Below are 20,006 nucleotides of genomic sequence, written 5' to 3' on the forward strand. Positions count from 1 at the left end.
GCTGGCACAGGTTTTCAGAGCCTTACCAGGTACTCAGTCAGGACCTTCTGCCTTGCAAGGGTTCACTCTCTTTGAGGAAATTACAAGCAGGGTAGATAAAGGAAATGCTGTAGACGTGGTGTACTTGGATTTTCAGAAGGCCTTTGACAAGTTGCTGCACATGAGGCTGCTTAGCAAGATAACAGCCCATGGAATTACAGAGGAGTTGCCAGCATGGGGGGAGCGTTGGCTGGTCAGCAGAAAACAGAGAGTGGGAATAAAGGGGTCCACTAGCTGCCAGTTACCAATGGAGGTCCACAGGGTTCGGTGTTGGAACCACCGCTTTTTACGATGTACATCAATGATTTGGTCTATAGTTTTAATGGATTTGTGGCTAAATTTGCTGATGATGCAAAGATAATGAACAGATTAGATATGGCAAAGTTATTTCCCATGGTAGGGGATTCTAGGACAAGAGGGCACGACTTCAGGATTGAAGGATGTCCTTTTGGAACTGAGATACAGAGAAATTACTTTAGTCAGAGGGTAGTAAATCTGTGGAATTTGTTGCCATGAGCGGCTGTGGAGGCCAAGTTATTGGGTGTATTTAAGGCAGAGATAGAGAGGTTCATAGCCAGGGCATCAAAGGGTATGAGGAGAAGGCAGAGGAATGGGGATGACTGGAAGAATTGGATCAGCCCATGATTGAATGGCAGAGCAGACTCGATGGGCCAAATAGCCTAGTTCTGCTCCTATATCTTATGGTCTTATGGTCTTATATTATAGACTGCTTAAAAGTCCGTGGGATTTAGAGGAACAAATTTGTAGAGGGATCACAGAGTCACAGAATCATAGAAAAGTACAACACAGAAACAGACCCATCTAGTGAGTGCTGAACTATTTAAACTGCTTAGTCCCATCTACCTGTACCCAGTCCATAGTCCTCCATATCTCTCTCATCTATGTAGCTGTCTGAACTTCTCTTAAACATTGAAATCTAACTTGCATGCATTACTTCCTCTGGCAACTCTTTTCTCACCTCAGTAGAAACCTCAGTAACCTCAGTAGAAAAAGCCTGCTTACACTTACCTTATCTCTAACCCTATAATTTTATGTACCTCTATCAAATCTCCCCTCAATGTTCTACATTCCAAGGAATAAAGCATAACTTATTCAATGTTTCCTTATAACTCAGGTCTTCCAGTCTCAGCGACATCCTTGTAGATACTTCTTAAATTATGAAGAGCCAGTGTGGCTTTGTGTGTGGCAAGTTGTTCCTTACCAACTTGACTGAATTTTTTGACAAGGTGACGTGTGAGATTGATAAGGGTAGTGGAGTGGATGTTGTTTACATGGATTTTAATAAGGCATTTGACAAATACGCTCATGGGAAGCTAATTCAGAAGATAAAGATCTGCAGTGAATTGGCTGTATGGATTCTGAAATGGCTTGCACGTAGAAAACAGAGGTTAGTGGTTGAAGGGACTTATTTGAGCTGGAGGTCCTGGGACCTCTGCTGTTTGTAATGTATATAAATGACCTGGATGAAAATGTGGATAGCTGGGTTGGTAAATTTGTAGATGATTCCAAGATTGGTGGAGTTGTGGATACTGTAGAAGACTGGCAAAGAATATAACACGATATAGTTCAGTTGCAGATATTGGCTGAGAAGTGGCAGAAGAAGTTTAACCCAGGTAAGTGTGAAGTATTGTATCTCGGTAGGGCAAATGTAAGAAGACAATACATTGTTAAGGACAAGACCTTTAACAGTGTTTCTGAGCAGAGAGATCTTGAGATCCGAGTTCATAGCTCCTTGAAAGGAGATACACAAGTTGATAGGTGGTTAACAAGGCTTATAGAATGCCTGTTTTCATTAGTCGAGGCATTGAGTCAGGAGGTTGTGTTGCAACTTTATGAAACTCCAGTTTGGCCACATCTGGGGTATTGCACTTAGTTCTGATCACCCTACTCTAGGAAGGATATTAAGGACTTGGAGAGGGTGCAGAAGAGGTTTAGAGGCCATATGCTATCATGAGAGGCTGGACAAACTTAGGTTATTTTCTCTGGAGCATCAGAGGCAGAGGGGATTTTTATAAGATTATTAATGGCCTATATAGAATGGACAGAGAGCATCTGTTCCCCAGGGTTGAAATGTCTAATACCAGAGGGCATGCATTGCAGGTGAGAAGGGTTGGTTCAAGGGGGATGTGAGGGGTAAGATTTTTACTCAGAGAGTGGTGGAAGCCCAGAATGTGCTGCCTGGTATGGCGGTGGGGGAAAATACCTTAGAGACTTTTAAGAGATGCTTGGATGGGTACATGAATATGAGGAAGATGGAGGGAGGTCAACATTGTGTAGGTAGGAGGGATTAGTGTTTGAGTGTTTTTGATTTGATTTTCATTGGTTTGACTTCACATGGTGGACCAAATGACCTGCCCTGTGCTGTACTCTGCTATGTTTCATACGTTAACAGCAAAAGGATTTCAAGGGACAAAATTGGTCCTCTGGAAGATCAGTATGATAATCGATATGTGGAGCCAAAAGAGCTAAGGGAGATTTTAAGTCAAGTCAAGTCGCTTTTTATTGTCATTTTGACAATAAACTGCTGGTACAGCACAGAGTAAAAATGAAACAACATTCTTCCAGGACCCTGGTGCTACATGAAACAACACAAAACTACACGAGCCTACAGACCTACACAGGACTACATAAAGTGCACAAAACGGTGCAGGGCAGTACAATAATTAATTAATTAATTAATGATTAATCTACAAGACAGTAGGCACAGTAGAGGACAAATTTCAATATAATAATAAATTATGTAGATGTCAGTTTAGACTCTGGGTATTGAGGAGTCTGGTGGCTTGGAATTTTTGCATCTGTATTTACTTGGGGACAGACATAGAGTCTATTGAAATGAGGCATATGAGCAGTGAGGTTATAGATTCTATACAGATTACAAAGGAGTAGGTGTTTGCTGTCTTGAGACATATCAGGGTGGATAAATCCCTGGGGCCTGACAAGGTGTTCCCTCAGATATGTGGGAGGCTAGTGAAGAAATTGCACAGGCCCTAATAGAGATACTTAAATCATCCTTATTGACCCATGAGGTACCAGGGGATTGGGGGATAATTAATGTTTTTCTGCTGTTTAAGAAAAGTCCCAGGAATAAACCAGAAAATTATAAGCCAGTGAGCCTGACATTAATAGTGGGAAGTTTATTAAAAGGTATTCTAAAGGACCAGATATACAAGTCTAAACAGGGACTGATTAGGGATTGTCAGTATGACTAAGTGTGTGGTAGATTGTGTCTAAACAATTTTATAGCATTTTATAGGGAGTTACCAGGAAAGTTAATGAATGCAAGGCAATGGATGTTGGCTACATGGACTTCAGCAAAGCATCTGACAGGATCCCGCATGAGATGCTGACCAAGAAGGTTCAGTTGCTTGACATTCAGGATGAGGTAGTAAATTGGATTAGGCATTGGCTTTGTTGGAGAAGCCAGAGAGTGGTAGTAGATGGCTGTCTCTCTGACAGGAGCCCTGTGACTAGTGGAGTACCGCAGGGATCTGTGCTGGGCTCATTGCTGTTTGTTACCTATATCAATGATCTATATGATCATGTAGTTAACTGGATCAGCAAATATGCTGACACCAACAAGATGGGGATGCAGTGGATAACGAGGAATCTTGCAGCAGAATCTATATCAAGTGGAAAAATGGGCTGAAAAATGACATGGAATTTAATGCAGATACTTTTGAGGTGTTGCACTTTGGGAAGACCAATCAGATTAGGTCCTTTACCCCAGTAGGGCACTGGGGAGTGTGGTAGAAGAAAAATAATCTGGGAGTATTGGTGCATAAATTATTGAAAGTAGCATCGCAGGTAGATAGGGTCATAATGAAAGCTTCTGGCACATTACCCTTCATGGATCAAGTTATTGAGTACAAGAGTGGGGATGTAATGTTGAAGTTATATAAGACATTGGTGAGGCCTAATTTGGAGTATTGTGTGCAGTTTTGGTCACCTATCCACAGGAAAGATATAAGTACAATTGAAGGAATACAGAGAGAATTTATAAGGATGTTGCTGGGGCTGGAGGACCTGAGTTATAAGGAAAGATTGAATTGGTTAAAACTTTATTCCCAAGAACATCAAAGATTGAGGGGAGATATGAAAGAGGTATACAAAATTATGAGGAGAACAGATAGATTAAATGCAAACAGGCTTTTTCCACTGAGCACACAAAATGCTGGTGGAACTCAGCAGGCCAGGCAGCATCTATAAGGAGAAGCACTGTCGACGATTTGGGCCGAAACCCTTCGTCAGGACTAACTGAAAGGAAAGATACTAAGAGATTTGAAAGTAGTGGGGGGAGGGGGAAATGCGAAATGATAGGAGAAGACCGGAGGGGGTGGGATGAAGCTAAGAGCTGGAAAGGTGATTGGCGAAATTGATACAGAGCTGGAGAACATCCTTTCCCTTCTCCAGCTCCGTATCAATTTCGCCAATCACCTTTCCAGCTCTTAGCTTCATCCCACCCCCTCCCCCCACTACTTTCAAATCTCTTAGTATCTTTCCTTTCAGTTAGTCCTGACGAAGGGTCTCAGCCCAAAACATCAACAGTGCTTCCCCCTATAGGTGCTGCCTGGCCTGCTGAGTTCCACCAGAGTTTGTGTGTGTTGTTTGAATTTCCAGCATCTGCAGATTTCCTCGTGTTTTTCCACTGTGGTTAGTTGAGACTACAACCAGAGGTCATGGGTTAAGGGTGAAAGGTTAAATGTTTAATGAAAACCTGAGGGGAAACTTAATCACTCAGAGGGTGGTAAGAGTGTGGAATGAGCAACTAGGGCAATTGGAGGATGCGATTTCAATTTCAAAATTTAAGAGAAATTTGGATAGGTACGTGGATGGAAGGGTATGGAGGGCTATGGTCCGGATACAGGTCAATGGGACTAGGCAATTTAAATGGTTTGGAACAGACTAGATTGCCAGAAGGGCCTGTTTTTGTGCTGTAGCTTTCTATGACCCTATATCTCTTGTGTGTATGTTTGATCAAATTAAAATTCATTCTTTCATCTTCAAAATCACTATGAGAGCATGTTATTTGAGACTGGCTTGTTCTACCCAGCCCTGTGCACTGTTGCTGACAACAGTATCAGTCTGTTCAACATGCAAGGAATATGCCAAGTTTCTAGCAATAATTGTATTCAGGTATTTTACACTCATTGAAAGCTCACTAGAAGTGGTTATTAAATGCATCTGAGCACATGGGATTGTGGGTTAATATCCTGTCAAGGACTGAAGGAATGTTAATGGAAAGAAAATAGATAGTTAGATTAAACAAACCTTTCTTGCATTGGCAGGCTGTGATCAATGTTGGAGATTCAGTTGTTCACAACCTAGGGCAATTATTTGGATGAGAGGATCAAATACAATATATCCAAGTTTACTAATGACACAAAACTAATTTATGAGAAGGATGCAGAGAGAGTTCATGGTGATAAAAATGGGCTGGGTAAATGGAGGAATAAATGGCATACAGAAGATACAAATGGAGAAATGTGCCCTAAATCATCCTGATTGAATAATTATAAGGGTAGAACAAAAAAAGTTTAAAAGAATTTGTTGTTCTGAGAAATCTGAATGTCTTTGTATGTGAATGACTTAAGGTTAATATGCAAGTCCAACGAGCAAATAGGAAGGATAAATGCCATGTAGCAATAGAAAGAGGGCATAGAAACAGATCTATCAACACACAATGTCCATGCTAGTCTTGAAGTATTCATTTATAATAATCCCAGTTACTAGTGCTTGGTTTACAGTGATCTATGCTTCAGTAAATCAAGTACTCATCTAGATACTTCTTAAAGGTTATAAGAGTCTGCCTCCCTCAGTTAGTGAATTCCCCGAGTCCAACTATTCTGTGGTTGAAAAATATCAGATCCCTTCTAAACCTCATATTCATCAAGTTATACTATATCCTCTGGTTTGAAGCACTTCTGAAATAGGGCATGTTTTCTCACATCCTCTGTGTGTTCCTCATCATTTTATATATTTCAGGAGGTGCCCTTCTGCCATCTTCACTCCAAGGAGAAAAGATCCACTCCATCTATTCACTCCTGAAAACTGGAGATTTGACTAGTCAGTAGACAGAATCAGAGAAATTAGTGGTATTACATTGGACAACAAATTTTTATGTAAGTGTTGTTTCCTCAGAATTTCTTTTTGTTTATGGTAGACTGAAACTGAACACAAATATAATTTCAATTTACTTGTATCACATAAGAATTTGGAAAAACAAGAAATTAACCTTTATTGAATGAAACACATAATGGCACCGACACTTTACAATAGTTCAACTAAGCTAAAAAAATTTTGTTGATGATTTTCATTTGTGCTCAGTGTCTAAGGATTCTCACTTAAGTGTCGAACAATAATCACCCCCAACCTCTGTTATGTTACTTCTATTAAAACATACCGTGGGTTAACAATAAAGAATCATATTCTGGAAGAATTAGAGAACTTTTATTTACAGAAATGAACAAATACAGCTTAACCCTGCCACATGCTGATATATTCTGGCAACCCCCTCCCCCGGTGTGCTCAGTGCTCCATCAATCAGGAACTGGCACAACATTGCACATGACATCACCACATCTTCCCTTCCATAAAAAGAAAAAAATAATGAACAACATTAATCTAAACAAATACATAATTCAACAAGTCTCTATCAGTCTCTCTGTGGGTTTATGAACACGAGTAGACCTTCTAAGTGGTACACACCGATCTTGTGTTTCCTTGTTATTATTTACATTTTGTCTCGTCTGCATCAGTTGATGGAATCTCTGAAGAATCACATCTTCCTTTCCTTAAAAAGAAAAACAAATAACAACATTAACCAATAAACAAATCACTAACTGTAACTCTGAAGTTAGCTCTTCACTATCTGTGCCATGACTCTTTGTGTGCTTATTCTTTTTCTTCTTTTCTGCTTTATGCTTTTCTTCATGTATCTCAACTAAACCTCTTGGTATACTCTCACATGCCTCCAGGTTAGAATCTGGAATTTCAGGTAAGCGGTTCACACTATCCTCCTCTGCAATCTGCTTCCCTGCTTCTGTTTGGACTGTATCTTTCCTAATTCTTCCCACTTCCATTTGTAATGAAATATGAATCTTCTTTTCTCCATCTAATTCATTCATAAACTGTGTAATCCATTTTTTATGCTGAAACTTCATCATTTCAATAAAACTTCTCAATTCCTTCACTTGTGCTTTAACTTCATGCTTATAGCATTGGAGAGAGATAGGAATAGACAAGTTAGAAAAGTGTTTAATTGAAGTAAGGGGAATTATGAGGCTACCAGGCAGGGAATTATAAGTTTAAATTGGAAACAAGTGTTCTCAGGAAAAAGTACGGAAGAAATGTGGCAAATATTCAGGGGATATTTGTGTGGAGTTCTGCATAGGTATGTTCCAATGAGACAGGGAAGTTATGGGAGGGTACAGGAACTGGGGTGTACAAAGGCTGTAATAAATCCAGTCAAGAAGAAAAGAAAAGCTCACAAAAGGTTTAGAGAGCTAAATAATGTTAGAGATCTAGAAGATTATAAGGCTAACAGGAAGGAGCTTAAGAAAGAAATTAGGAGGGGCCGTGAGAAGGCCTTGGCGTACAGGATTAAAGAAAACCCCAAGGCATTCTACAAGTATGTGGAGAGCAACAGGATAAGCTGTGAAAGAATAGGACCTATCAAGTGTGACAGTGGGAAAGTGTGTATGGAACCAGAGGAAGTAGCAGAAGTACTTAATGAATACTTTACTTCAGTATTCACTAGGGAAAAGGATTTTGGTGATTGTAGTGATGACTTGCAGCAGACTGAAAAGCTTGAGCATGTAGATATTAAAAAAGAGGATGTGCTGGAGATTTGGAATGCATCAAGTTGGATAAGTCGCTCCAATAAAACTCTTAAATTTGTCCAAAAAGGTTGAATCTTAAAACAAGACCAAGTAGAGTGTAAAAAAGTACTAATTTCTTGATTACATCGAAAACATTGATCAGATAAATTTGGGTTTAATCTGTTTATTTTTTGTGGTGTAATATATAATTGATGTAAAAATTATATTGTACTAATCTTAGTCGAACATTTGTTGTATTTGTCATACTGTCAAGACATAGTCTTAACCAACTTGTTTCATCAATTTTAATATTCAAATCAGTTTCCCGTTTTTGTCTTGACTTATGAATTCCTTGTTTAATTGCCTGTTTTTGAATCAAATTATACATACAAGAAATAATTTTTTTAATTTTTCCTTTATGAATTAAAGTTTCTATTTCATTAGGTTTCAGCAATAACATTGTTTGACCCAGTTTATCTCTTAAATAAGCCCTTAATTGGAAAAACAAAAAAGTGTTATTTGATATTTTGTATTTATTCTTTAATTGATCAAATGACATTAATATACCTCCTTCAAAACAATCTCCTATATATCTAATCCCTTTTTGAAACCAGTTATATAAAAGTTGATTATCCATTATCCATTAAGAGTTTTATTGGAACACAGCTTCCACACAACCCAATATTATTTTTACTAGGTGATATTGAAGAGATAAAACCGAAACCCAAATTGAACAAATATCAGAAAGAATTCATAAAAATTGCATTGGCAGTAGCCAAAAAGGCTATTGCAGTTACTTGGAAATCGGATTTATACTTAAGTATAGATCATTGGAAGAATGAAATTTTCAGCTGCATTCCACTTGAAAAAATTACTTATAATTTAAGAAATAAATATGATATATTTCTGAAAATTTGGCGCCCTTATTACAAAAGATAGGATTAAATATATAGGTACTCCAAAGATAAAATTATTGGTCTCCTGGGGAAATAAATAAATATATATATTAAGGCTATTTTGGAGCATGTGGGGATCTTCCGATATCCAGGCACTCTTTCTTTTTTTCTTTTTTTCTTTCTTTTTTTCCTCTTTTTCATATATATAGGGATATGTTAGGGGGGAGGGGTTAAGGGGAAGGGGAGGGCTGATATTATTATTTTTTTTTTCTTTCTATTCTGTAACCTATTTGAAAATTCAATTAAATTTTTTTTTTAAAAAGTTAGATAAGTCACCGGGACCACATGAGATGTACCCCCAGGCTACTGTGGGAAGCAAGGGAGGAGATTGCTGAGCCTCTGGCAATGATCTTTGCATCATCAATGGGGACAGGAGAGGTTCTAGAGGATTGGAGGGTTGTGGATGTTGTTCTTTTATTCAAGAAAGGGAGTAGAGATAGCCCAGGAAACTATAGACCAGTGGTAGGTAAGTTGATGAAGAAGTTCCTGAGAGGCAGGATTTATGAAGATTTGAAGAGGTATAATATGATTAGGAATTGTCAGCATGGCTTTGTCAGGGGAAGGTTGTGCCTTACGAGCCTGATTGAATTTTTTGAGGATGTGACTAAACACATTGATGAAGGAAGAGTAGTAGATGTAGTGTATATAGATTTCAGCAAGGCATTTGATGAGATACCCCATGAAAGGCTTAATGAGAAAGTAAGGAGGCATGGGATCCAAGGGGCCATTGCTTTGTGGATCCAGAACTGGCTTGCCCACAGAAGGCAAAGAGTGGTTGTAGACGAGTCATATTCTGCATGGAGGTCGGTCACCAGTGGTGTGCCTCAGGGATCTGTTCTGGGACCCTTACTCTTCGTGATTTTTATAAATGACCTGGATGAGAAAGTGGAGGGATGGGTTAGTAAGTTTGCTGATGACACAAAGGTTGGAGGTGTTGTGGATAGTGTGGAGGCCTGTCAGAGGTAACAGTAGGACATTGAAAGGATGCAAATCTGGGCTGAGAAGAGGCAGATAGAGTTCAACCCAGGTAAGTGTGAAGTGGTTCAATTTGGTAGGTCAAATATGATGGCAGAATATACTATTAATGGTAAGACTCTTGGCAGTGTGGAGGATCAGAGGGTTCTTGGGGTCCGAGTCCATAGGACGCTCAAAGCAGCTACACAGGTTGACTCTGTGGTTAAGAAAGCATACAGTGTATTGGCCTTCATCAATCGTGGAATTGAATTTAGGAGCTGACAGGTAATGTTGCTGCTATGTAGGACCCTGGTCAGACCCCACTTGAAATACTGTGCTCAGTTCTGGTCACCTCACTACAGGAAGGATGTGGAAGCCATAGAAAGGGTGCAGAGGAAATTTACAAGGACGTTGCCTGGATTGGGGAGCAAGCCTTATGAGAGTAGGTTGAGTGAACTCAGCCTTTTCTCCTTGGAGTGACGGAGGATGAGAGGTGACCTGATTGAGGAGTATAAGCTGATGAGAGGCATTGATCATTTGGATGGTCAGAGGCTTTTTCCCAGGGCTAAAGTGGTTGCCACAAGAGGACATAGGTTTAAGGTGCTTGGGAGTAGGTACAGAGGAGATGTCAGGGGTAAGTTTTTTACTCAGAGTGGTGAGTACATGGAATGGGCTGCCGGTAACAGTGGTGGAGGCAGATACAATAGGGTCTTTTAAGAGACTTTTGGATAGGTACATGGAGCTTAGGAAAATAGAGGGATATGGGTAAGCATAGTCATTTCTAAGGTAGAGACATGTTCGGCACAACTTTGTGGGCCGAAGAGCCTGAATTATGCTGTAGGTTTTCTACGGTTCTATATTTCTATGTTTATACTGTGCCCACTGTGAGCATTCTTGCTCAAGACAGTGATTAGACTAAATCTCATATTCTCTCAGCATCTCTTTCATTATCGCTTGCATTGAAGCAACCTCTTCCTGCCATTGCTTTTTCACATCATCAATTGCCTCCTGTTTGGTTGTCTCAGACACTGCAGCAACTGCTTTAATATTCTCCATGTCAGCATTTTCATAAAGCACATTTATATAACTTTCCTCACATTCATCTTCAATCACTGCATTTACTTGTTTCAGTTCATTTACCTTCTTTCTACTTCTACAACAGCATGAAAAATGATTAATCTTACTACAGTTGTATCAAACTTTGCCGTATGCGAAACACTTATTTGGAGTGTGTTCCCGCGCAGAGCGATGACATGACTTTTTTCAAATTCTGTATTTAATAAGAGATTCTGTGAGTTCTGCAAACTTGCATCTTTTACTGTGGTGTTTTAAATTCATAACAAATTGAGCAATCATTTGACCAGGTCTCTGCTGACATTTGAAAAATTTATAGCACTCATACGCCACAGTACACCTTGGTATACAAAATACTTCAAATGGGTCCATTATAGACTTCAAATTGAAATTATCTCCATCTTCAAAGACAAAGTTATTGTATACCTCTATTTCGTCATTTCCGAGTCATGGAGCAAGATTACCACTTTTGTTTTGTCCGCTTTTCTATCAACTCCGATTGCCGAAAAAATATATCTCACACTGTTGCTTGAATATCCTCCAATTCTCAGCCACATTGGCAGTCAGCTGCAGCTTTTGTGGAGGTTGTAAACCTTCTGTTTCACCAATTACTGTTTGAACTTTTTTCTTCTTTTTTTTCCGATTATCTTCAATTCTTGATTCTCGCATAATATTCTTCCCAAAGCACTTTCTGACACCATGTTATGTTACTTCTATTTAAACATTCAGTAGGTTAACAGTAAAGAATCATATTCTGGAAGAATTAGACAACTTTTATTTACCGAAATAAACAAACACATCTCAACCACGTCACATGCTGATACATTCTGGCAAACCCCACACATACTTAATGCTCTCAAATCAGGAACTGGCACGTCATTGCACGTGATGTCACCACAACCTCCTAACTCCAATGTATGCTTCCTTACTTTACTCGACCAGAGCCTCAATAACTCCTAGCAGCTTGAGTTCCCGAAGCTTGCCAGTTTTATGCTTCAGCCCAGCAGGAGCATGCTGACATTGGTCTCTTCATTGTTGCTTGTCCATTGTCATCGATGAAGACCTCGCCACCACTAGTCACTTTGAGACTGGATGCAATGTGTCTGAAGATGACTGGTCAGGCCAATTCGGGCACGGAATGTCCTGGCACGTGTTGGGCAGACGTGTGTAGGCACTGCAGTTGTTGTGCTGGTGGCTCTGGACTTGCGCAGCTCGCGCTTATGTTGTGCTTCAGCAGTGCGGCTTACTTCATAAGCTTGACGGCCCTTGTAGATGAGGCTGTGCCAGGTAGGGCGGTTTTGTACCAGTGTTCCCAGGTGGCTGTGTCTATGTCAAGCACTTTCAGGGAGGCCTTTAGTGTGTTTTTGTAACGTTTCTTCTGCCCTCCATGCGAGTGTCTTCCAGCAGAGAGTTCCCCAAAAAAGAGCTGCTTGGGTATGTGCTCATCCGGCATACGGATGACGTGACCTGCCCACCGGGCCTGTGCCCTCATCAGCAGTGTGTGGACTGATGGTAGACTTGCTCTAGAGAGAACTTCAGTGTCTGGTACTTTGTCTTGCCATCTGATGCCTAATTTTCTGCGAAGACAAGTCATGTGGAAATGGTTGAGGTGTCTTGCATGCCTTCGATACACAGTCCACGTTTCACAGGCATACGGGAGGGTAGTGAGTACCACGGCTCTGTAGACCTTCAGTTGTTTTGCTGGGCTGATTCCTCAACATTCCCATACAGTGGAGCGCAGTCTACTGAAAGCAGAACTTGCCTTTGCTATTCTGCAGTTAAGTTCTGTGTCAATAGTCACTGGTCGGGAGAGGGTGCTGCCAAGGTAAGTAAACTGGTCCACTGCCTGTAGTTTCTGTCCTTGGGTGAATGTGATTTTGGGTTCTGAGTACAGTGCACGAAGAGCAGGCTGGTGCATAACTTCGGTCTTTTTGATGTTGATGGTGAGTCTGAAGTTGTCACAAGCTGTGGACAATTTGTCCATATTGACTTGCACCTCTGGCTCTGAACCAGCATACAGGGCGCAGTCATCGGCAAAGAGGAAGTCTCTCAGAACAGTCTCCTTCACTTTGGTAATAGCCTGAAGTCTCCTCAGGTTGAAGAGCTTCCCATCCACTCCGTACTTGAGGCTGATTCCAGCATCACTGTCCTGGAAGGCATCATTCAGCATGGCAGTAAACATCATGCTGAACAGTGTGGGTGCGAGCCATTGGTGACTGGGAATGCCTGAGAGGATTCTCTGCCGTCCAGCACTCTGGCCACCATGGAACTGTCATCCCATCTGAATGAATTTGGTGGGGCAGCCGAACTTTGACATGATCCTCCACAGGCCTTGTCGGCAGACAGCGTCAAAGGCTTTCGTGAGGTCAACAGGAGTTGTGTAGAGTTCGTGATTCTGCTCCTGATACTTCTGAAGTTGGCGTGCAGCAAAAATCATGTCAATAGTCCCACGACCTTTGCAAAAGCCGCACTGTGACTCTGGCAGCAGGCCCAGCTCCAGATGAGTGACCAGACGATTTAGCAGGACTCTTGCAGGGGCTTTTCCTGCAATGCAGAGCTGCAAGATTCCTCAGTGGTTGTCGCATACTTGTCGATTGCCCTTCCTCTTGTAGAGGTGTACGATGGATGCATCTTTAAACTCCTGGGGAATGGATCCTTGCTTCCAAAAAGACTGGAACAACTTGGTGAGCTTTTCTGTAATTACAGGACCACTGGCTTTGTAGATCTCTGCAGGTATGGGATCTGCCCCTGGGGAGTTGCCACTGGATAGCTGGCTGGCAGCTTTTGTGGCCTCAGCTACTACCGGTGGGTCATCCGTGGCACTGTTGATGTCGACCTGGGGGATCCAGTCTATCGCCTCATCGTTAATAGATGACGGTTGGTTGAGGATGGCTTCAAAGTGTTCAGCCCATCTCTGCAAGATCTGAGCCTTCTCTGTAATGAGATATGCACCATCTGTACTCAGGAGGGGGGAACTCACAAAAGACTGAGGACAGTAGAGAGTGTTGAGGACTTCATAGAATCATTTCAAGTCGTTTCTGTCGGCGTATCCCTGTATTTCATCTGCCTTGGCGCTCAGCCAAGCATCTTGCATTTCACACAGTTTATTCTGGACTATCACTATCCTGCGAGCACTGGTAAAGCCATTTTTCTTGGCAGCTGATGATGGGTCGTTCTGATGGGCACGATGAAGGCGATGCTTTTCAACAAGTAGAGCCTGTATCTCCTCATCATTCTCATCGAACCAGTTATGCTTCTTGCGGGGAGAGGGCCCTAGCATCTTCAGTGCAGATGAATGGACAGCATCCCTGAAGCGTTCCCAGTCGTACACAGTGCTGCCTGCAAGGTGTAAATCTTCAACCAGTGCTGAAGCTATGCTGGGGTTCTTCAGCCTGGCCACGTTGATTATCTTCATAGCCTTGCTTCCTTGTGGTCGCCCCTCGAGTCTGATGTGGAGCTTCATTTTGGAGACAATGAGCCTGTGATCTGTCCAGCAGTCAGCACCACACATGGCCTTAACCACTCTGACATCCTGCCTGTCTCTTCTCCTGACAATGACATAGACGATAAGATGCGAATGCTTAGAGTGGGCGTGCATCCAGGAGGTCTTGTTACGGGTAGGCAGGTGAAAAGGTGTGTTGGTGATGAGGAGGTCATGTGCTGTACAGGTCTTCAGTAAGAGTAGGTATTACTGTTACATTTGCCCACTCCATGTCTCCCAACGACACCCTGCCAGGCTGCAGAGTCACACTGTACTCTAGCATTGAAGTTGCCAAGCAAGATCAGCTTGTCGGTGCTGCTCACTGCTGATAGCAGGGCGTCTAGTTCTTCATAGAACCTGTCTATGAAGAACCATTTGAGTTGGTCTTTGTGGGGGCATAGGCGCTGATCAGGGTGGCTTGACTGCAGTTCTGTAGCGGAAGCTGTAGTGTCATGAGCCGGTCGTTCACACCCTTGGGGAGACTGGCATGTTTCCAAACAAAGTGACTCCTGATGGTGGAACCAACTCCAGCATCACGATCTTCATCGCTGCCGTGACTGCTCCAGAAAAAATGTGTATCCACCTCCAGTTTCAGTCAGCTGACCTTCGTTGGCAAGACGAGTCTCACTCAGGGCTGCAACGTCGGTGTTGTATCTTGCAAAGCTCTCTGGCAACTGAGGCTGTTCTTCTCTCTGGCCTGTTTGCTGTGGGGTTGTCCAATGGCGTGTGGATGTTCCAAGTGTCAATGGTGAGCGGTGTCACCTTGCGTTTTGTTGTGTTTGTTCGACCGCCGAGATGAGATCCCCGCCAGCCGCGGTAAACTGGCCAGGGTGTAATGAAGCAGGCAATGTTCAGGGCACCTTTCCTAGCCCCTTCCTCATACTATGGAGGTGAGCAGTGCGTTCCTGAAGAGGGCTGCTAAGTGGCCCAGGTAGACGCCGGGTTTCACCGCTGCTTCAGTCAGCGAGAAACAACCATTAGACCTGAGCCGCCTGTGTGCAGGTCCGTGACTACAGTTCCCAGTGTATCCACACCTGCTGCTTCGTCGCTCGCCCATCGCCACAGGACTTCAAAGGTTAGAGGTTGATGATGATGATGGTGTCGAGACTAGCGCTTGTTTTGGATTTAAGTGAGGATAGTTGGGCAGCATCAGCCTCACACTCTCTCTTCCCAATTCCCATCTGGATCCAGTGGCAAGACAAGAGTCGAGACAGTTAGAGATGGGACTAGGCGCAGTGGATGATCAGGACACCTTCTGTATCTTATCGTACTCTACGCACTTGATGACGCTTGCAGAAACCGCCTTCTTGACCACTGGACCTTCCATTGGTCTCATCCGCTGGAGTCTGTCTTCATATACTGGGATAAACAACTCCATACCTCACCGAGGGTTTGAGACCCATCAGCTACCCTCACCTGGTTTGACCGGCTTGTCGAAGCCGTTGCCCGGGGTGTGGCTGCTGTCACATGCAAACAGCTATGGGGAGCCACAGGTGAGAGCTGAGTGCCAGGTAGGGACCAAAGGTGGACAAACTGCCACAACATGTTTCCCCCACCAGAGGTGCTACCCCTCCTTGACATCCCATACATCCCAGACTCTTTATATTTCATTCTTAAAAGCATCCCACTTGCCATTTGTTCCTTTCCATTCAAACAGGCTCCCCCAATCAATGTCAGCTGGATCCTGATTAATTCCCAATAATTAGACCTGTTAGGACATGAACCTGTGGACTAGTGTATGCTGTTAGGAAGGTAAAATGTCTGGTGAGCAGGTTAATTTGAGAGTGTTAATTGTTCCTATTGCAGGAGAGTTGGAGGAGAATTGATGGGAAGTTGATGGGCAAGTGAGAGAGGGAAGAGGTTTTAGGGAAATAAGAGAGGGGATTTCTTCTAGGGTAAACATGGACTTAATGTGCACAATTGGCAGCCTGTGCACGGCCTGACAATGACCAGCTTATTTCAGACTGAATCCTGGCATTTAATACCCAGGGCAGGGGAATTGTTAAACCAGCACTGACCTTACCAAATCCCAGAACATTTTCAGTAAAACAAAGAACTCTACTGTAGCTGCTGGGAAAATGATAAAAAGCAGAAAATGCTGGAGATACCCAATTCCCTCCCCACAGATCTACCAGATATGCAGGGTATTTCCATCTGAATGTCACAGGGATAATTAAATTAGCATCTACTGAGTGAGTGAAAATTCCCAGCAATTTTTGGGATTCATTTCAGAGTCTGATCTGAAGGATGAGTCGTGCGCTGAAGCACGATTTTTGCTCACTTAGATATTATGTGTGTTCATTTGCTGCTTCAAGTCTTTTGAGAGATTTATGGAAAGGGCTTTGTCTCATCAAACAAAGACGCTTTAAAAAAAGTTACTTTTGAATCAAAACTTCGCAAGAAATTTCAAATAGAAAGAATGTCATGTCCATTGAACCAACTATTCAAACAAAACTCAAATAAGAAAGGAAAAGTAGTTTAATCAGGAAAAACTCTCAACAAGGCCAGCTCTAATTAGTTTCATGAGATCTCACACCGTGCTTTAATCTTAATACTATAAACCTTAAACTTCATACTATACTTACTGGGAATTACTGAGTTACCAGCAACATGGGAATGCCTCCAACTGAAAAACTGTCATGATGCAAGATAGTCGTAAACTGCTACCTTTCAAGGACATTTAGAAATGAGCAGCAAACACAGACCTTGTCAGCATTGCCCTCATTCACATAAAGGAATAAAAAAGGGGGAGTTAGACACCACTAGACTGAACAGCTCAACAACAAAGATTGGAACATGACTGACTTTTTCAAAATGAGAAATTATAGAAATGTATCTAAGAATCAAGTGAGTAGTGATTTAACAAAGGGATACTTCACCAATTTCACTGAACTCTTTTAAGATGTATCAGGTGGGGTAGATGAGTAAAGGCAGCAGATGCATGTTTTAATTTAGACAGGCACACAAAATTTATAGAAGGTTGAAAGTGGAATCTCAGGTAGATTATTTCTCACATATCGGATGCTCATAGTTGAAGAAGATGCTACAAAGAGAGGACAGAGTCCATGGAAAAATTTTAAAACAAGGGTGAGGATGCATAAGCTCAAAGCCTCACCCAACTGTGTAAGTTTACAAATACAGAGCTGATGACTGAATCAGACCTGATACAAGGTAGGGCATAGCTTTAGGTAATGGTCTATGCAGGATAAAAAAAGAAGTCAGCTTGGAGAATTTGCAAGGATTAAGTCAATAAATAGAAAAACTGAAGATAAGAAAATGAGCTGAGGAAGGGCAGAAGTCAAGCAAAATTGTAGAAGTGGTCATAGAAATGGTGTGGGTATATCTGATGTCCTTCTCAAGGTCAAATATAATACCAAATCTGCAGAATAGGAAGCAATCCATTTCTGGGACATTGAATGATTGGACTTGATTTGCAAATTTAATTAGACTTTACTTGTGTTGTTGTGTACAATTTAATAATAACTTTATAAAACGACATAAATGATCTGGAGATGATGCTAATATTTATAAGTGTAAGACCAAAACTGCAAGGTCAAATCTCTCAAAAAGAAGGTAGAACATTCCAAGCCAATTCCAAATTTTTTTTGGCAAATGGCCCTGTGGAAGAACTCGCACCTTTAACTATATTGTCGTGAAAAAGCTTCCAATTATGGAGAATGAGAGTGATGACAATGTAGAAATCCTTGTGATACAGAGATAAATGCTACCACACCTCAAGCAAAGCTGGATCAGCATACAAAGGAGAAATTGCTAAAGGTTTTATTGATTTGGTAGAATACAGAAAACATAAGTAATTCCATATAGCACAAACAATATGGAATAATTGGCACTCTTGACCTGTTTTGTCTATATCTTCAGTGTAGTTATATCTAGTCAGCACATTAAACATTAAATGCACTGCCGCTCTCTCATACCACATATACTCATTCTTTCATCCACTGCCATTTAGGAGCCTCGAATGGAATCTATAATTGAGGTCAGAAGAAACCATTTGTAGCACTTTTTCAGCTGAGGTCAGTTCCAGGACTTCAGTATGGGATTCCCTGTAAGGCAGAGGTTCCCAATCTTTTTTATGCCATGGACCAATGCCATCACGCAAGGGCTGGGAACAACTGCAAGTTGTTAGTCCATCTGTTCGATAAAATGTTTACAACTAAGAACTCTTGTTGTTTGAAAGGTGGTGTTTTTTGGAGGTGTGCCGGATCCTGATTTTGGGAGAAGACCTCATGTAAATAGACACCAGTTATTATATTGTTAACCAACAATCAGAGGTTTCACCAGGCATATACTGTCTCATATCATCACTGATCAATTGAACTGACAGGGTTAATTTGTAGAAAACTATGTTATTCGCCTGTTTGGTGTGTTTGATGATGCTCTTGTCACAGAGCATTGATCTCAAAATATTGAGAAACCACTTTGCAGCTTGTGCTGCTAGAAAATATGAGCAGATGGAGGACGTGACAGGAAAGACCCTTTTGTGACATTGTGGTGAAAGTGTCAGTGAAAGTAACTGAAATGTATCAGAAGGTAGTTTCTTTGTGTAAAGAGTAGCAGCCAGTTTGAAGAAAAGCACTGTAGAAGGAGGAGCACTGTAATGAAGAGGAGACTGTGCTGTTATTTGAAGATTAAGGTACAAGTATACGTATTAGTCCAAGAACAAAAAATATGAAATAAAAACAGAAAATGCTAGAAACAAAGAAAGAGCCCATCAATATTTTAGTGTAATGGCCTTTAATCAGATCTAGAAAGAAGAGAAAACAAGTTTTAAGTTGCGGGGGCTTGGGGAAGGATAGATAACACAAAGCAAATATCTTTGATGGGATGAGGCCAAGGTTTCTGTGGTAATAAGCAATAGAAAAAAACATTTAATTGAGACAAGACAGACAAACTGACATATAGAATCTGTGAAATATAGGTCAGAGTTGTAGAAAAGGCCGAGTAGACCAGACAATATTAGTCGACAGTGACTTAGTTGGCTTTGTGGAACAGTCCATGTTCCAAGCCTATACAGGTATCCGTCCCCCACTTTTCCTTCGCTACATCGCCGACTGCATTGGTGCTGCCTCCTGAACGCATGCTGAGCTTGTTGACTTCATTAACTTTGCCTTCAACTTTCACCCTGCCCTCAAATTTACCTGGTCCATTTCTGACACCTCCCTCCCCTTTCTTGATCTTTCTGTCTCCATCTCTGGAGACGGCTTATCTACTGATATCTACTATAAGCCTACAGATTCTCACAGCTACCTGGACCATTCCTCTTCCCACCCTGTCTCTTGCGATAGTGCTATCCCCTTCTCACAATTCCTCCATCTCTGCCGCATCTGCTCTCAGGATGAAGGAGATGTCTACATTTTTTAAAGAAAGGGGCTTCCCTTCCTGTACCATCAACACTGCTCTCAAATGTATCTCTCCCATTTCCCACACATCTGCTCTCACTCCATCCTCCTGCCACCCCACTAGGGATAGAGTTCCCCTTGTCCTCACCTACCACCCCACCAGCCTCCAGGACCAACATATAATTCTCCGTAACTTCCACCACCTCCAACGGGATCTCACTACCATGAACATCTTTCCCTCCTCCCTCTTTCTGCTTTCCGCAGGGATCGCTCCCTACGCGACTCCCTTGTCCATTCTTTC

The sequence above is a fragment of the Hemitrygon akajei genome, chromosome 3, assembly GCF_048418815.1.
Source record: "Hemitrygon akajei chromosome 3, sHemAka1.3, whole genome shotgun sequence".
Classification (NCBI taxonomy): Eukaryota; Metazoa; Chordata; class Chondrichthyes; order Myliobatiformes; family Dasyatidae; genus Hemitrygon; species Hemitrygon akajei.